This window comes from Bos taurus, chromosome 20, assembly GCF_002263795.3.
Source record: "Bos taurus isolate L1 Dominette 01449 registration number 42190680 breed Hereford chromosome 20, ARS-UCD2.0, whole genome shotgun sequence".
NCBI classification, from domain to species: Eukaryota; Metazoa; Chordata; class Mammalia; order Artiodactyla; family Bovidae; genus Bos; species Bos taurus.
Genome location: NC_037347.1, coordinates 34,754,830 through 34,771,779, shown reverse-complemented (window position 1 = coordinate 34,771,779; position 16,950 = coordinate 34,754,830). Strand labels below are relative to the sequence as shown.

Below are 16,950 nucleotides of genomic sequence, written 5' to 3'. Positions count from 1 at the left end.
ATCCTATATTAATATTGTCTTAGATCAGGCTGCCATACATAGCAAGGTACCATAGTCTAGTGGCTTTAGATAACAGAAATTTAGTTCTCACAGTTCTGGAGGCTGAAATGTCTAAGATTAAGGTGGTTAACTTGGTTCCTGATGGAAACTCTCTTCCTGCTTTATGGATGGTCACCTTCTTGCTCTATCATCATATGATCTTTCCTTTGTACATGCAGATGGGAGGAGAAACAGGGAGGTAGAAGTAGAGAGAGGGGCCCTTCTCTTCTTTTTACAAAGTCATCAATTCTATCCTATTAAGATCTAATCCTCATGACCTCATTTAATCTTGCTGCTGCTGCTGCTAAGTCGCTTCAGTCATGTCCGACTCTGTGCGACCCTATAGACGGCAGCCTACCAGGCCCCGCCGTCCCTGGGATTCTCCAGGCAAGAACACTGGAGTGGGTTGCCATTTCCTCCTCCAATGCATGAAAGTGAAAAGTGAAAGTGAAGTCGCTCCCCATTTAATCTTAGTTACCCCATAAAAGCCTTATCACTAAATATGATTATATTGGAGGGGATGGTGGCTAGGGCTCCAACATCTAATATTTTTTGGCAGGAGACAAAATTCAGTCTATAACAAGTTTAAATTTTAAAATCCCAAGTGATGAATTTCTTATTTATCCATATTCAACTTGATGTTTTTTTATTTGGTCCATCTTTGTAACTGGCTGTCACAGTTTGGGCTTTTATTTCATAGAGTAGACACTTGCATAGCTGTATTGCCATCTCATGCCCCTATGCTTTTTAGGAAACCCTATCTTCATGTGGAAAAATTGATGGACTCCAAAATTTGTCCCGTCTACCAACCCTGATCTATGAAGATGGTAACAGGAATAAAGTGTCCTTTCATTTGTCTAGATTTACCTCATTGAAAGGCAGTTTGGACTATAATAGTGATATTTTCCTGTATCAGAAAAATTGTCTATACAGCAGAAGAACTGGCTCTGCTTCATCTATTGTAAGGAGTTGACACTGAAAATCTGCTGTTCAGTTCTTGATGCTACACTTAGAGGGACATTGATTCACTGGTGTCTGGCCAATAGGGGTGGTTGAGAAGGCGATGGCACCCCACTCAAGTACTTCTGCCTAGAAAATCCCATGGAAGGAGGAGCCTGGTGGGCTCCAGTCCGTGGGATCGCTAGGGTCGGGCATGACTGAGCGACTTCACTTTCACTTTTCACTTTCATGCATTGGAGAAGGAAATGGCAACCCACTCCAGTGTTCTTGCCTGGAGAATCCCAGGGACGGGGGAGCCTGGTGGGCTGCCGTCTATGGGGTCGCACGGAGTCGGACACGACTGAAGCGACTTAGCAGCAGCAGCAGCAGCAGTGGTTTTGGGAGCATGACCGATGAGGAACAGTTGAAATTCTTAGGAGAAAAGAAGATGTGGGGGACATGTATCTGATTTTAAATGTTTAAAGTCTTAGCATATGAAAGAGGAATTAGGGTGCCTTCAGAAGTCCCGAGTGCCTTCAGAAGTCAGAGCTAGTATTAATGGATAGATATGAGAGGAAGGCAAATTAGTTTATGAGGAAGAAAGTTTAGACAACCAGAGCTGTGCAGAAAGGGGTCAGGGGGGTGATTCCTCTGAATCATGAAATAGGAAGCTTTTCTTCATTGATAATATTCAATCAGGGGAAGAATATTTTATACCAGGGTCATTGTTCAAGACTGAATTTGTCCTAGGGCAGGGGAATTGTGTTTAAATAGTAGGGAATGGTTCTTAAATTGTGAAGCACCCTCTGGTGCTCTGAGAAGGCTGATTTTCTGTTATGAAGTGCTATGTCAGGACTTCCCTGGTGGTCCAGTGGTTAAGACTTCCCCTTTCAATGAAAGGGGTGTGGGTTCAATCCCTGGTTGGGGAGTTAGGATCCCACATACCTTGTGGCCAAAACATAAAACATAAGCAATATTGTAAAAAAAATCAATAAAGACTTTAAAAAATGGTTCACATAAAAAATATTTAAAAAATAAAGTGCTGTGTCAAGAAATGAATTCTGTCTATATCAATTTTTTAGGCACGTCATAACAAAGTATTTAAAACTAGGTGATATCAAACAGCAGAAATTTGTTGTTTCAAATTTCTACAGGTTAGAAGTTCAAAATCCAGATGGTGGCAGGGACAGATTCCTTCTGAAACCTATAGGGGAAAAAAATCTTTCCTTGACTCTTCCTGGTTTCTGAATGCCATTATTCCTTGGCGTTCTTTGGCTTGCAGTTTCATTGCTTCAGTCTTTGCCTCTGTTGTCACATGACATTCCTTGTCTCATAATGATACCTGTCATGTTTGATTAGAGCTCATTCTAATGATTTCAACTTAACATCTACTAAGACCCTCTTTCTAGATAAGGTCATGTTGACGGGTACCAGGGCTTATGACTTCAACATATTCTTTTGGAGGACACATTTTAACCCTTAACAGCATCCCCAGGAGGCTGATACATTGCACTTTCATAGTGGCTCTGTCCCTGCCATGCTCAATCATCTAAGCAAATCAATTTACCTCTTGGGACTTCAGTTATCCTTCTGTAAAATGAGAGCAATAACTTTCTCTGGCCAAACAACAGCGTCTGATGTGACTATGTAAAGTGTTGAAACATGGACATGTGTTCTAAGAAACCCTCATATACAGACATGTTTATTTTAACCCTTTTTTATATGTGCATCTCTAAATGATAACTTTTTTTCCCTTGAGCATAATTAAGGAATGGAGTGCTTAATCTCTAACAGATATAAAAAATATCAAGAACACTAACTACAAAAGGCCAACAGGCAGGGTCTGCAATAAGAACATGAGAAACAGCACAGCTTTATTTCATTTTGGAGGAATCTGAGAAAATGAACTAACTTAGTCAATATAATCTTCCCAGTCCACATAAGGAAGAGGAAAACATGAGACCTGTTTTGGGAATTTATTCTAAAATTTATGATCTAATTTTTTCACCATGATAGTCACTTTGTTCCCACAACATCCTATTCAAAGACTTTCTGGTGACCTAAATCTGCATTTACTTTTAAAAGTCCGTATTTTCCATCCTGTCCTTGATTTCCAGGTACTCTTTGCACTCATTGGTTGACTACCATAAGTGAAAATTTGGAGAGGTGGCAACATGCTTGCAAACAAAGGGCCTAAATGGTCTGGCATTTGAGGAAGGATTTAAAAGAAGCATTTCAGTCTAAAACCAAGCAAATTGGAAGAATGTGTTCTCAGTAGCTTAAAGTAATGGATATGAACTGAAAATGGCAAAAAATAATCTTGAAGAAGAGCAAAGTTAAAGTACTCATACTTCCTGGTTTGAAAACTTATTACAAAGCTACAGTAATCAAGACAGTGTGATAGTGGCATAAGGGTAGATACAGAGATCAATGGAATAGATTTAAGAGTCCAGAAGTAAACTCTTACATTAATGACACATTTATTTTGAACAAATGTGCTAAGATAATTCACTGGAAGAAAGAACAATCTTTTTAACAAATGACACTGGGACAATGAAATATTCACATGTGAAAGAGTGAAATTGGGGCATCTACCTCACACCATATACAAACATGAACTCAAAATATTCATAGACTTAAACATAGGAACTACATCTAGAAAACTCTTGGAAGATAACATAGGAGTAAACCTTCATGACATTAATTTTAGAGAGTGGTTTCTTTGATATCACACCAAAAGGAAAGATATAAAAGAAAATAACAGCTAAATTGGACTTGGCCAAAATTAAAAAGTTTGTCCTGTGAATGAAATAATCAAGAAAATAAAAAAAAAAAAAACAACCTACAGAATGGGAGAAGATATTTGCAAATCATATATCTGATAAGAGATTTGTATCCAGAATATATAAAGAACACTGACAACCCAATACTATAAGGACAGATAACTCAATTAAAAAGTGGGCAAAGGATATTTAATAGACCTTTATCCTAAGAAAACATACAAATGGCCAATGTGCACATGAGAAAATATTCAACATCATTAGTCAGTAGGGAAATGCCAATCAAAAACTACAATGAAATACCTACAACTTCAAATTAATTACGATTATTATAATTAAAAAGATGGATAAGCAAGCTTAGTGAGATGAATGTGTTAGAAAGATCTCTAAGCACTGATGGTCCAGGATAATTTCATCAGGCATGAGGCTCTTAGACCAGAGAAAGATGAATGGAAACAGTGGCCTCTAGCCAGCCTGCAGAGGCCAATGCAAATACCCAGAACACGAATCACTGATTAGACACTTTCCACATGCCTTGTGGCCCAATGAGGGGCCAGGGACTCAGAAACTAGAGCATTCAGAGCCAGCTGATGGAGATGACTGTACATTTACAGTAGATCATTGAAGAACGTAACATACAGCTGATACCCAAGCACTTGCAACAGAACCTGACACTGGAAGAGCAAAGGAACAATCCAGCCATTCAGGAGCAGGAAGCTCTCTTGGACCACTTACTCTGTCAACTGGTCTACCTCCTACAGTCTGGGGCCATGGGTGGCCTGGAGCTCCAACAAACTGTCTTGCCCTTTCCAAGACTCTAGGAGTGATGTCAGAGTTGGGCAATGAGCCCATCGTCCAGGTAGCCCACCTCCTAGTTCATCAACTGAGAGATTTTGAAGCTTCATTTGTCAGTCTTGACCTATCCAACCATAAGATTGACATCTCTGCCTTGTACCACTCCACCTTCTAGGATGACAAGAGCTGCCATGGAGGTGAATACCAGGAAGATGAGAATACTTTGGGCTTCATTAACCCTGGTACTGATAAGCATAAGCTGTGTACTGATCTGATGACTGAAATCTTAAGTCAGAGTGACGTGAACTGCATTGAGGAGATCATGCTGCAATATCCCAATTAGAGAGGGCAATCATCTCTGAGGAAGAAGTGACCCCATTCCTGACCTACTACTGCAAGGCAAGTGCCCACCTTGATCCAGAAAACTTGGTTTTTCTAAATGGTTGTTGCTCTGTCTTTTCAATGCTGGCCACAGTTTTGTGTGATCCAATTAAGGCCTTTCTGACTCCTCCCTCTCTTCTACGGTGGTTTCCTCTTCAGTTTCCAGCTGTGTGGGAAGGTTGAGCTGATGCTCCTTTCCAGCTCATTTTTTAAGTTGGAGAAAGCCCTGCTTGAGGCTATGCTTATGGAGAATAAGCATAATTAATCCTCAGAATCCTCTGGATGACTTCTACTCCCTGGACTCACTGAAGGAATACCTGGAATTTGCCAAGAGATACAACCTACATGTCATCAGAGATGAGATTTACATGCTGTCTGTGTTGGATGAACATGAAAACGTTCTGGGCATGGAAAGTTTGTCTGACCTCAACAACACCCATGTGATAAATCAGTCAGCGCCAATAAGGATTTCAGCATCTCTCGCTTTGGCTTGGGTGCTCTGTATACCCACAACAAGGAGGTGGGCTCAGCCATGAGCTCTGCAGCATTTCTGGCGTCACCCAGACAAGCCATGTTGGCTGCTCCAGCACAGGAAACAAATTGAAAAAGTGTATCTGCTCACTAACTCTCACAGGAGCATTATCAACAAGTGAAGGTGTTAAAGATCCCCTTTCTCAACTGTGGCTCTGGCCTCTATGTCTGAGTCAACTTGGAACACATCCTGGACCTGTATGCATGTGAGGAAGAGCTGCTCCTCCATTGCTGTTTCCTGAACAGCAAGCTGATGTCCCATGGTGAAGTCTACAAGTATAAGGTGTCTAGGATTTTCCACCTAATCATGGTGGATAAACTCATCTGCTAAAACACACGATGCATCATTTCTATCAGGTGCCTCTATGGAGCAGAAGCAGGATTTGATGGTGAAGTGGTTGGAGGATGTACAGAGGGAGTGAGTAAGCTTTCTTTCTCCAAGTCAGTCACTCCAGCCAATCACATGCTCAGGGAGGCTTGTTATCAGCCTCTGGTCTAGAACACTGGGGCACTGACCTAAACTGGTGCTGCAGCTGAGCAAAGAGTGGGCTCCTCCAGGAAGGGGCTCACGTGACTCAGTCATCAACCTCCTTCAGCTGAGCATCTGTCATTTTTGGAAGCTTTGCATCCTTTCATTATTTGCTAGCTATTGCATGTGCAAAACATTTTTATGGGGTTGGAATTGGAAAGCCTACAGGAATAAAGGGAACTCCTTGGGGCCCTGTTTAAATGGGTTTATTTTTGTCTTTGATGTCTTCTAAATTCCATATTCTTTTGAATTTCAGGCCTGTTCTTTTTCTTGTTGATATTTTTCATAATCACCTTTGGAAGTTAGATGAATTTTTGTCCTTTTAAAAATTCTAAGGGAGATTACATATGACGAATGCTGCCAGGGGCAGGCCAGAAAGGAAAGGAAAAAATGACCCCTAACTGATGGAATATATTCCAGGCATCAGAGGCACTGTCCCATAGGATCCTGACAAGATCACACTGTCCTTGCCCATGAGTGAATGAATAGCAGGGTGTAGGCAGAATTCCAGAAGTTCCTACTTTTTCTTTTTCAAAAGGCTTTTAAAATGAATCTCTTGTGACAAGCCTGGGGTCTTTCATTTCCATCTCTGGTGTTTCCAGCTATGTTAATCACACCACTTGAGTTTCTCTGCAAAACTTTTGCATATCTGAGATTTAGTGTGAACACTGCTGCTATAAAATGAGTCGGGCAGGGACCACCACCTTTTTATAGATGATAATAAGGCTTTTAGAAACAACTGGAGGCTTTGGTCAGTCATTTGGGCTTGTGCTTATCCTCCCTTTTGAGTCTAGGTTTGGGGGTTCTTGTTCTTCAGTAATAATGCTCTTTTATAAAAAAAATAAAAACTAAAAAAAAGAAGTGTACCAACAAATCCTGATTCTTCAATTTTTTTTTTTAAAATACCAGATAGTGTTCTTTAGAAATTGACTACAGCTAATAAAAAGAGAAAGGGAATTCATTGGAAAGATGAGGGAGCTACCGTGACCAGACATGCTCTTCTTAGGGCCTCTGAAATAGCAGCTAATAGACAGTCTTATCAGGGTGCTGTCCCTAAGACGGGAGGGATGATACATTCCATGGAAGAGATAGACTGTTTCTGTCTCCCGTTCCACAGATTCAAATAATAGAGTGGGGGGTGGGGTGGGGAAGAACACTGTCACATCTACAAGTATGGACTCTCCCTCCATTCTTTAGGGCTTTAATTTCTCTCAATAAGGCTTCACTAGTTTTTGATGTAAAAATCTTATACATATTTTGTTAAATTTATCACTCTATTATTTTTTTCACGTTATTTTAAATGTCTTGTTAATTAATTCGTCTTCTAATCATTTGTATACTGAAATAACTGATGTCTATAAAATGAATCTTGCACCTACCAAGAACGTTGACGATTCTGAGGTTTTACCATGGTGTTTTGTCTTGTGTCCGTGTTCAGTTGTCTCCAACTCTTCATGACCCCATGGACTGTAGCCCACCAGATTCCTCTAGTCATGTAATTTTCCCTGCAAGAATATTGGAGTGGGTTGCCATTGACTTCTCCAGGGGGTCTACCCAACCCTGGAATTGAACCCATGTCTCTTGCATCTCCTGCATCAACAGGCAGATTATTTACCACTGTGCCACCTGGGGGACCTGAGGTTTTACCCTACTTGCAAACTCATAGATTCCATGGATGTTGACAGAAGGCATGAGAAGCTTGGATCACAGACAAATGACAACTTATTAACCACAGTAATAGCAGCAATCAGAGTATTAATTTTTGCTTAGGTTTCCCAAGCCTTGCTTCCTACAGGGCAAAGTGTGGAGGACCAAGGGATGCCTGCATATGCAATGGGGTGGGTTGCAGGAGAGGGAATCCACATTTAGGGAAGCTGATTCTTTTGTAATGGCCAGTAAGCCTGCCTAAAATTTGGCCCTGAGAGAGGCATTATTTTTACTATACTGAAAAATTGTATTCATAATTTTAGTTCAACAATCCTTGATTTACAGATAAGGATTCTGAGTCCAGGGAGGGAAATCAAGCTTTTACATCCATTTCTTTTCTCCTATCCCCATGGTGCTTATTCTTGGTCAATTATTACCTCTTGTCTAGATTATTGTCACAGATTCCCATATTCATACCAATGTTCCTAAAGTTCTCCTTTGATTATTTACTTAGTTAAAATGTTATTAATTCCTTAAATAATGCATGTTGAACATTCCTTACTTTTCACCTACGTTCCAGGCTCTGAAGTACACATGACAGATAGAGAGTTGCGCTGTTCACGCTGCCTGAAGTTTCTTTTTCACCTTCTAGTAGGGGAGACAGATAAGTAAAACAACAACAAAACGTATGTGTCCTGTCTGAGAAGGAAATATGAATGTTATGAAGAAAACCAAAGAAAATCATAAAAGTATAGAATGGTGGTATGGAAAGTGCTATTTTTGATCCATCCTTGTTTGAGGAGCCTGGTGAATAGGTACAACAGTGAAGTAAGGGATCCTGCTAAGGAAAGATCCCGGGAGAACACACGGCAGTAATGATGCACAAAACAGCAAGTGCAAAGACCCTAAGGCAGGAGACCTTTGATGTATTTGAAGAGCCAGAAGTGGCAGCCACTCCAGTGCTCTTGCCTGGAGAATCCCATGGACAGAGGAGCCTGGTAGACTACACTCCACAGGGTTGCAGAGTTGGACACGACTGAGTGACTTCACTTTTCTAGTGTGGCTGGAACAGAGGAAATCTGGTAAGAGGTAAAGTCAGAAAAGATACAGAACGGCCAGGTTGTTAGAGTCCCCTATCCAAACCTGATGTTTCCTCAAAGTTCAGTGAACAAAATACAGACCCCTTGACTGAGTAACCAAGGCTCCCCACTAATTTTTTTCAACCTTTTCCAACTTTACTTTAATAATCCCCTTACAAGAATACTTCACATCAGCCCAACAACCTTCATCAGACCCCAAATTACTTCTCATGGATCTGCTACTAGAATGATTTTCCTTATGCAACCTCTGACTATTGAAATTGGCAGGATCTTCAAGGTCTAGTTCCGAAATTCTGCTTGTCAGTTCCACATATGAAGTTGTATCTGCACATTAGACTTTACATTTCTCTGTGTGTGTTTTGTCGTTTCTCTGGTGCATTCCGGGTTCCTAGAGACTTGAAGATAGCACCTTTTATCCCATTTATATCTAGTGTGTAGCCTTATAGATATTAAAATATGATATAAAGGTTATTTGAGGAAAGAACCATATGTTTACAATTTTGGAGGAAAAAAGCTCTCTAAGTTGCATCCTCTCATCTGAAGAATAAAACAGGGAAGTGATAGAAACATACATTATAATTTATTTCTATATAGTTATCTGATATTGAGTGAATGAGAAAATGTCATAGAAGAATGGTCTACGTTTTTTCCAAGTGTGGTAAATTCTCACAACTCTTTGAGATCCCGTGTGGAACACTCCAGGCAAGGATACTGGAGTGGGTTGCCATTTCCTTCTCCAGGGGATCTTACCAATCTAGGGATCAAACCCATGTCTCCTGCATTGGCAGGTGGATTCTTTACTGCTGAGCCACCAGGGAAGTCCCCCTTAAATAAAAAATACTTTTTAATCACTTTTCATTTGGAAACCTAAACAGTGTAAACTAATCCATCACTTATGAATCTCCAATTGTAAATAATGAAACTATAAAATTGTAGGTATGACTATGCCAAAACCTTTGACTGTGTGGATCACAATAAACTGCCGAAAATTCTGAAACAGATGGGAATACCATACCACCTGGCCTGCCTCTTGAGAAACCTGTATGCAGGTCAGGAAGCAACATTTAGAACTGGACATGGAACAACAGACTGGTTCCATATTGGGAAAGGAGTACATCAAGACTGTGTATTGTCACCCTGCTTATTTAACTTCTATGCAGAGTACATCATGAGAAACGCTGGGCTGGAGGAAGCCCAAGCTGGAATCAAGATTGCTGGGAGAAACATCAATAACCTCAGATATGCAGATGATACCACCCTTATGGCAGAAAGTGAAGAAGAACTAAAGAGCCTCTTGAAAGTGAAAGAGAAGAGTAAACAAGTTGGCTTAAAGCTCAACATACAGAAAAGAAAGATCATGGCATCCAGTCCCATCACTTCATGGCAAATAGATGGAGAAACAGTGGAAACAGTGGCAGGCTTTATTTCCTTAGGCTCCAAATTCACTGCAGATGGTGATTGTAGCCATGAAATAAAAAGATGCTTACTCCTTGGAAGAAAAGTTATGGCCAACCTAGACAGCATATTAAAAAGCAGAGACATTACTGTGCCAACAAAGGTCCGTCTAGTCAAGGTTATGGTTTTTGTAGTAGTCATGTACGGATGTGAGAGTTGAACTAATAAGCAAGCTGACAGCTGAAGAATTGATGCTTTTGAACTGTGGTGCTGGAGAAGACTCTTGAGAGTCCCTTGGACTGCAAGGAGATCCAACCAGTCCATCCTAAAGGAAATAAGTCCTGAATGTTCATTGGAAAGACTGATGTTGAAGCTGAAATTTGAATACTTTGGCCACCTGATGCGAAGAATTGACTCATTGGAAAAGACCCTGATGCTGGGAAGGATTGAGGGCAGGAAGAGAAGGGGACAACAGAGGATGAGATGGTTGGATGGCATCACTGACTCAATGGACATGGGTTTGAGTAGGCCTCCGGGAGTTGGTGATGGACAGGGAGGCCTGGGGTGCTGCAGTCCATGGAGTCACAAAGAGTTGGACAAGACTGAGCAACTGAACTGAAATGAACTGAACTAAAACAATATTTCTTTTAAGAGTTTCAATAATCTCAGAAGATTTTATCAGTACTATTGCTGACAAGGAAATTGTACAATTTGTTACAAACGCATTTAGGAAATTGGAATCGATTTTTTCTCAAGGCTTTTATAAACTCATCTTTCAAGACCTGCTAAAATTTTGATGTCTCAAAGTAATACAAGCAACTTTTTGCCCAGTTTATCTCTTTTTTCTCTTTCTCTTGCTTTTAGTCTTTTTCTTTCCTTTCAAATTATGTTTTCTTTGTTGTTTTGTCAAAAGCATGCATACTAATTTTAAAGATCAAACACTATAGAATGTATATAACCAAAATATTATCCACATAAAAATACCATTTTAATGTAATATTTTTTAATCTGTATTGTTTGTATTTGACTTAGCATTATTTCATGGCTATGAATAAACATACTCTTTATCATTATTTTAATTATCTTGCAATATTTATTTGCATATTTGTGCATACCTAATTCCACACCTCTCTGAGGATCATATTTCTAGTTTCAGGATAAACTCATTATCTTCCACTGAAATAATGGAGGAATTATTGTTATGAAATAATGCTTCTGTGAAATAATTTTCAAGCAATGTTATACATTTAAGGATGTTTTAATATTTGTCGTAGCATCAATTTTTCAATAGCAAATATTTGGCCAGGTGTGACATAGACAACACGTATTTGAGGTTAGGTGAGTTTCTAAAGATAAATTGAATTAAATGCTTTTTGATAAAGTTATTTTTACCATATCTCACTGATTCTTAATCTTGGCATACATATTACATTCATATACATGCTTTGAACTTTTAACAAATATTGACATCCAGACTGTATCCCAAACCAATGAGATTAAACCTTTGGATGAAACCAGAGCTTCTGCTGAGCCTAAAGAGAGAGAGTTGAGAACCACTGAGACTAATTCCAAAGTAATTTGTGCAGAATTTATAAAAACTGTGTCCTTTTCATTTTGAGGAGAATGGAAGCTCATCTTAAAATTGGGGAAATATGTATACATGTGGAGTTTGTTCATCCTAGGTTGTAGAATCTCTTTTTGTGTATGCCACTTACTCCTAGATACTCTCTGAGAATCAAAATAAAGCTTTTGGATGGTTTTAAAAGAACATTTTATGGTTACTTATCTTTCTAACAAGTACATGCCACAGTGGTTGCCTTGAAGGCTCAAAGCTCCTGGAAACATATAAGTTTGTGGAAACTTCATTCTAAGTGGAGCATTTAATGCGGAATCTTGAATTAGCTGAATTAAACTCATAGATGGCTTTCTTGAAAGAGAGCAAACTGTAAGAATGGGGAGGAAAATAGAAAAGATGAGAGGGAGTATATTGTCACTTTAAGTGACTTGAACTGGATTTTGATATGAATGATGCCTCAAAGCCATAGGTGTAAGTAATGACAATATCTTATTATTTATTTTATTAGCTATAGAAATAAATGGACCTTTGTCTACCTGCACAAACTTCACAGCCCCCAAATCTAAAGCATCCAATAAATGTGGTTTTCACTGAAATAAAGTCTATAGAAAGCAATGTTTTCAATGAAACACTGACAAAAGATAGGCAAAAATGTCTCACAAACACATTGAATTTTTTGCTTTCTTTTCTTGTATTCTTTTTTAAAAAATCACACATAAAATGATGGTAGAGTAATGGCTAAAGGGCAACTTAGAACTAAATAGAAAACTTTTGTTTTCAAATTAATATTGTTTCAATTCTAAAGTACCAGGAGAGTTTGCATTTTGAATTTTAAGATATAATGTCATGAAAGAAAAGAAATGAAAATGCATTTGTTGTAGATAAGAGTTTGTAAAAACGGGTGAAGATGTAGAAAATAAATCAATATAACTGGATTTTCACCCAATTATTACTGGGTGGATGTGGTTTTTTAATCTAAGAGTATTGTAGAATACATCTCACACCGAATAATTCAGTGGTGCTTTTTTTAAATTTCATAAGCAGCTATAACATATTGAAAAAATAATTTGATGCCATTTTATGATAGGTGTAATTTGCAAGGGGCTTCCGCGGTGGCTCAGCAGTAAAGAACCTGCCTGCAAAGCAGGAGCTTCAGGAGATACGGGTTTGATCCCTTGGTTAGGAAGATCCCCTGGAGGAGGAAATGGCAACCCACTTCAGTATTCTTGCCTGGAGAATCCCCATGGACAGAGGAGCCTGACCGGCTACAGTCTATAGAGTCACAGAGTCTGACACAACAGAAGCGACTAAGCACGCCGGCACACACGTAGCTTGCGAGTTTTGTTTTTTGATTAAGTCCATAAAGTACCCACATTGCTGCTAGAGCATAACTTATTGTTTTAGCAAATATTCCCTGATCAAGAATGATTATTTAATAGTAGACAGTCATAATTTCATATGAAAGCTATATGGAAAAAAATAAACAGGATCACTTTGACAATTGCGGTGGCTTTCAATACCTAGAAATGGTAATATGTAGCTAAAATGTTAAGATAAATTATTTCCATGTTTTAAAATGTTGGGATAATCTTTAAGTATAAAGTTACATTTTTTCTTCTCCATAAATTAAATTATGTTTTATTTAAAGAGTTTGCTTTAGATAATAGCACTTCTCAGATATAAGGATTTTGCAAAAGCTCTTGAAATCCAGACAACTAGCACTCTTAGAGCACTGGGTTCACAAAATGGTTTAGAAAACTGTCAAAAATAGAAGAGACAAATTAAAATTTTAAAAAAAAAAGCAGAATTTCCAAATTCATCACTAGAATCAATCAGAGTTTAAGTCATTTTTCGTGGGAATGATTTAGGACAAATAGGTATGAGATGGTGGGATTGGACTAAAAAGTGTTCTCTTTCTCTTTTTTTTTCCTTGCAGTTTTACTGAGATATAATTTACATACTGTATAAGTTTAAGAACTGTGTAAGTTTCAAGTGCACAGCATAATATTTTAAGCTAGATATATAGTGAAATGATTACCACACTGTTTCATGAACATCTATCATCTCAAGTAGATACAAAATAAAAACATTTTTTCCTTCTGATAAGGACTCAGGATTTACTCTCTAAACAACTTTCATATATAATGTAAATAGCGTTAATTATATTTATCATGTTGTATATTTTATTCCTAGTATTTATCCTATAATTGGAAGTGGGTACCTTTTGCCTATCTTTATCCAATTCCCCCTATTCCCACTCACCGTGTTCTTTTTTAATCTTAAAAGCACATACATATATCAATTAAAGAATTTAGTTATGATCACATGTTTTTTTCACATCACTATTTTTTTGTTTCAGTTCTGTTCTAGTGTTAATTCAGAACTGTATTGTTTTGAGGCAGTGTTAATTTCAGCATATGTGAAAATTTTGTTCTAGAGTTGAATATTGTTATATTATTTTCTTTTGTAGTACATATGATAGTGGTGGAGGGAAGCTACAAAAAAAAAAAAAAAAGTACAGTATTAAGGAGGCCTAAAAAGGAGAAGGCAATGGCAACCCACTCCAGTACTCTTGCCTGGCAAATCCCATGGATGGAGGAGCCTGGTGGGCTGCAGTCCATGGGGTTGCTAGGAGTCGGACAGGACTGAGTGAATTCATTTTCACTTTTCACTTTCATGCACTGGAGAAGGAAATGGCAACCCACTCCAGTGTTCTTGCCTGGAGAATCCCAGGGACGGGGGAGCCTCGTGGGCTGCAGTCTATGGAGTCACACAGAGTCGGACACGACTGAAGCGACACAGCAGCAGCAGCAGCAAAAGAATGATGCTAAAGCTGCAACTCCAGTACTTTGGCCACCTCATGCAAAGAGTTGACTCATTGGAAAAGACCCTGATGCTGGGAGGGATTGGGGCAGGAGGAGAAGGGGACGACAGAGGATGAGATGGCTGGATGGCATCACTTACTCGATGGACGTGAGTCTGAGTGAACTCTGGGAGTTGGTGATGGACAGGGAGGCCTGGCGTGCAGTGATTTATGGGGTCGCAAAGAGTCGGACATGACTGAATAACTGAACTGAACTGAACTGAACTGAATTGCATATGGTGATGAGAACATGTGATTGTAGCCAGGAGCACTGACTTCCAGCTTAACATTTGCTTCATTCTCCTTGTGTGACCCTGGCTAATCATTTAACCCACCTGTGTTTCTGTTCCTTCAATAAGAGGGAGAGAATAATTTCTATCCATTCATACAGAAATTATAAACTTTTTAAGTACAGAGATCTTGACATTTTCCAGAGTTTTTCCTAGCATTTTTTTTTTTTTTACAGTTCTATGCACTCATCTCACATGCTAGTAAAGTAATGCTCAAAATTCTCCAAGCCAGGCTTCAGCAATATGTGAACCGTGAACTTCCAGATGTTCAAGCTGGTTTTAGAAAAGGCAGAGGAACCAGAGATCAAATTGCCAACATCCACTGGATCATCAAAAAAGCAAGAGAGTTCCAAAAAAACATCTATTTCTGCTTTATTGACTATGCCAAAGCCTTTGACTGTGTGGATCACAATAAACTGTGGAAAATACTGAAAGAGATGGGAATACCAGACCACCTGATCTGCCTCTTGAGAAATTTGTATGCAGGTCAGGAAGCAACAGTTAGAACTGGACATGGAACAACAGACTGGTTCCAAATAGGAAAAGGAGTTCGTCAAGGCTGTGTATTGTCACCCTGTTTATTTAACTTATATGCAGAGTACATTATGAGAAACGCTGGACTGGAAGAAACACAAACTGGAATGAAGATTGCAGGGAGAAATACCAATCACCTCAGATATGCAGATGACACCACCCTTATGGCAGAAAGGGAAGAGGAACTAAAAAGCTTCTTGAAAGTGGAGAGTGAAAAAGTTGGCTTAAAGCTCAACATTCAGAAAATGAAGATCATGGCATCCGGTCCCACCACTTCATGGGAAATAGATGGGGAAACAGTGGAAACAGTGTCAGACTTTATTTTTCTGGGCTCCAAAATCACTACAGATGGTGACTGCAGCCATGAAATTAAAAGATGCTTACTCCTTGGAAGGAAAGTTATGACCAACCTAGATAGCATATTCAAAAGCAGAGACATTACTTTGCCAACAAAGGTTCATCTAGTCAAGGCTATGGTTTATCCTGTGGTCATGTATGGATGTGAGAGTTGGACTGTGAAGAAGGCTGAGTGAGGAAGAATTGATGCTTTTGAACTGTGGTTTTGGAGAAGACTCTTGGGAGTCCCTTGGACTGCAAGGAGATCCAACCAGTCCATTCTGAAGGAGATCAGCCCTGGGATTTCTTTGGAAGGAGTGATGCTAAAGCTGAAGCTCCAGTACTTTGGCCACCTGATGCGAAGAATTGACTCATTGGAAAAGACTCTGATGCTGGGAGGGACTGGGGGCAGGAGGAGAAGGGGACGACAGAGGATGAGATGGCTGGATGGCATCACTGACTCGATGGACATGAGTCTCAGTGAACTCCGGGAGTTGGTAATGGACAGGGAGGCCTGGCGTGCTGTGATTCACGGGGTCGCAAAGAGTCGGACATGACTGAGCAACTGATGCGCTGGTAAGCTCAGTTGGTAAAGAATCTGCCTGCAATGTAGGAGACCTCGGTTCGATTCCTGAGTCAGGAAGATCCCTTGAAGGGATGGGCTATCCACTCCAGGGCTTTCCTTGTGGCTCAGCTGGTAAAGAATTTGCCTTCAATGCAGGAGACCTGGGTTCGATCCCTAGGTTGGGAAGATCCCCTGAAGAAGGGAAAGGCTACCCACTCCAGTATTCTGGCCTAGAGAATTCCATGGACTATATAGTCCTTGGGGTCACAAAGAATCAGACACCAACTGAGCTACTTTCACTTTCACTTCAGGCCCTGGCAGATACTTGAAAATAATTGTCCTAATGTTTAATAGATGAATGAAATTAATTCAGGCATTAGGCATACAATTTATTAAATTACTATTAAATCATTATACCATGGTATTGTCAAAGAAGACGTATAGATGGTTTAGGAAGACATATGTCAAGTTTAATTACCTTCATTAAATCTAAGACAGTAATAATATGATATAGCAGAATATAACTGCACTGGGCTCAGGAGGCTTAGGGTCCAAGAACATCCTGGAGTCCCATCAAAATCATTAATTCATGGAGTTGCCTAGATAGAAATGTTTTCTAAGGTGTTCTTCTCTTTTTCATTTTATGGCAG

The 16,950-nt window shown here is 39.4% G+C and overlaps 1 pseudogene; it reads left to right on the top strand.

Annotated features, from left to right (window-relative positions):
* The first annotated feature begins 4,584 nt into the window (after positions 1–4,584).
* Positions 4,585–5,796, top strand: LOC132343194 (probable inactive 1-aminocyclopropane-1-carboxylate synthase-like protein 2; annotated as a pseudogene).
* Positions 5,797–16,950: the final 11,154 nt, after the last annotated feature.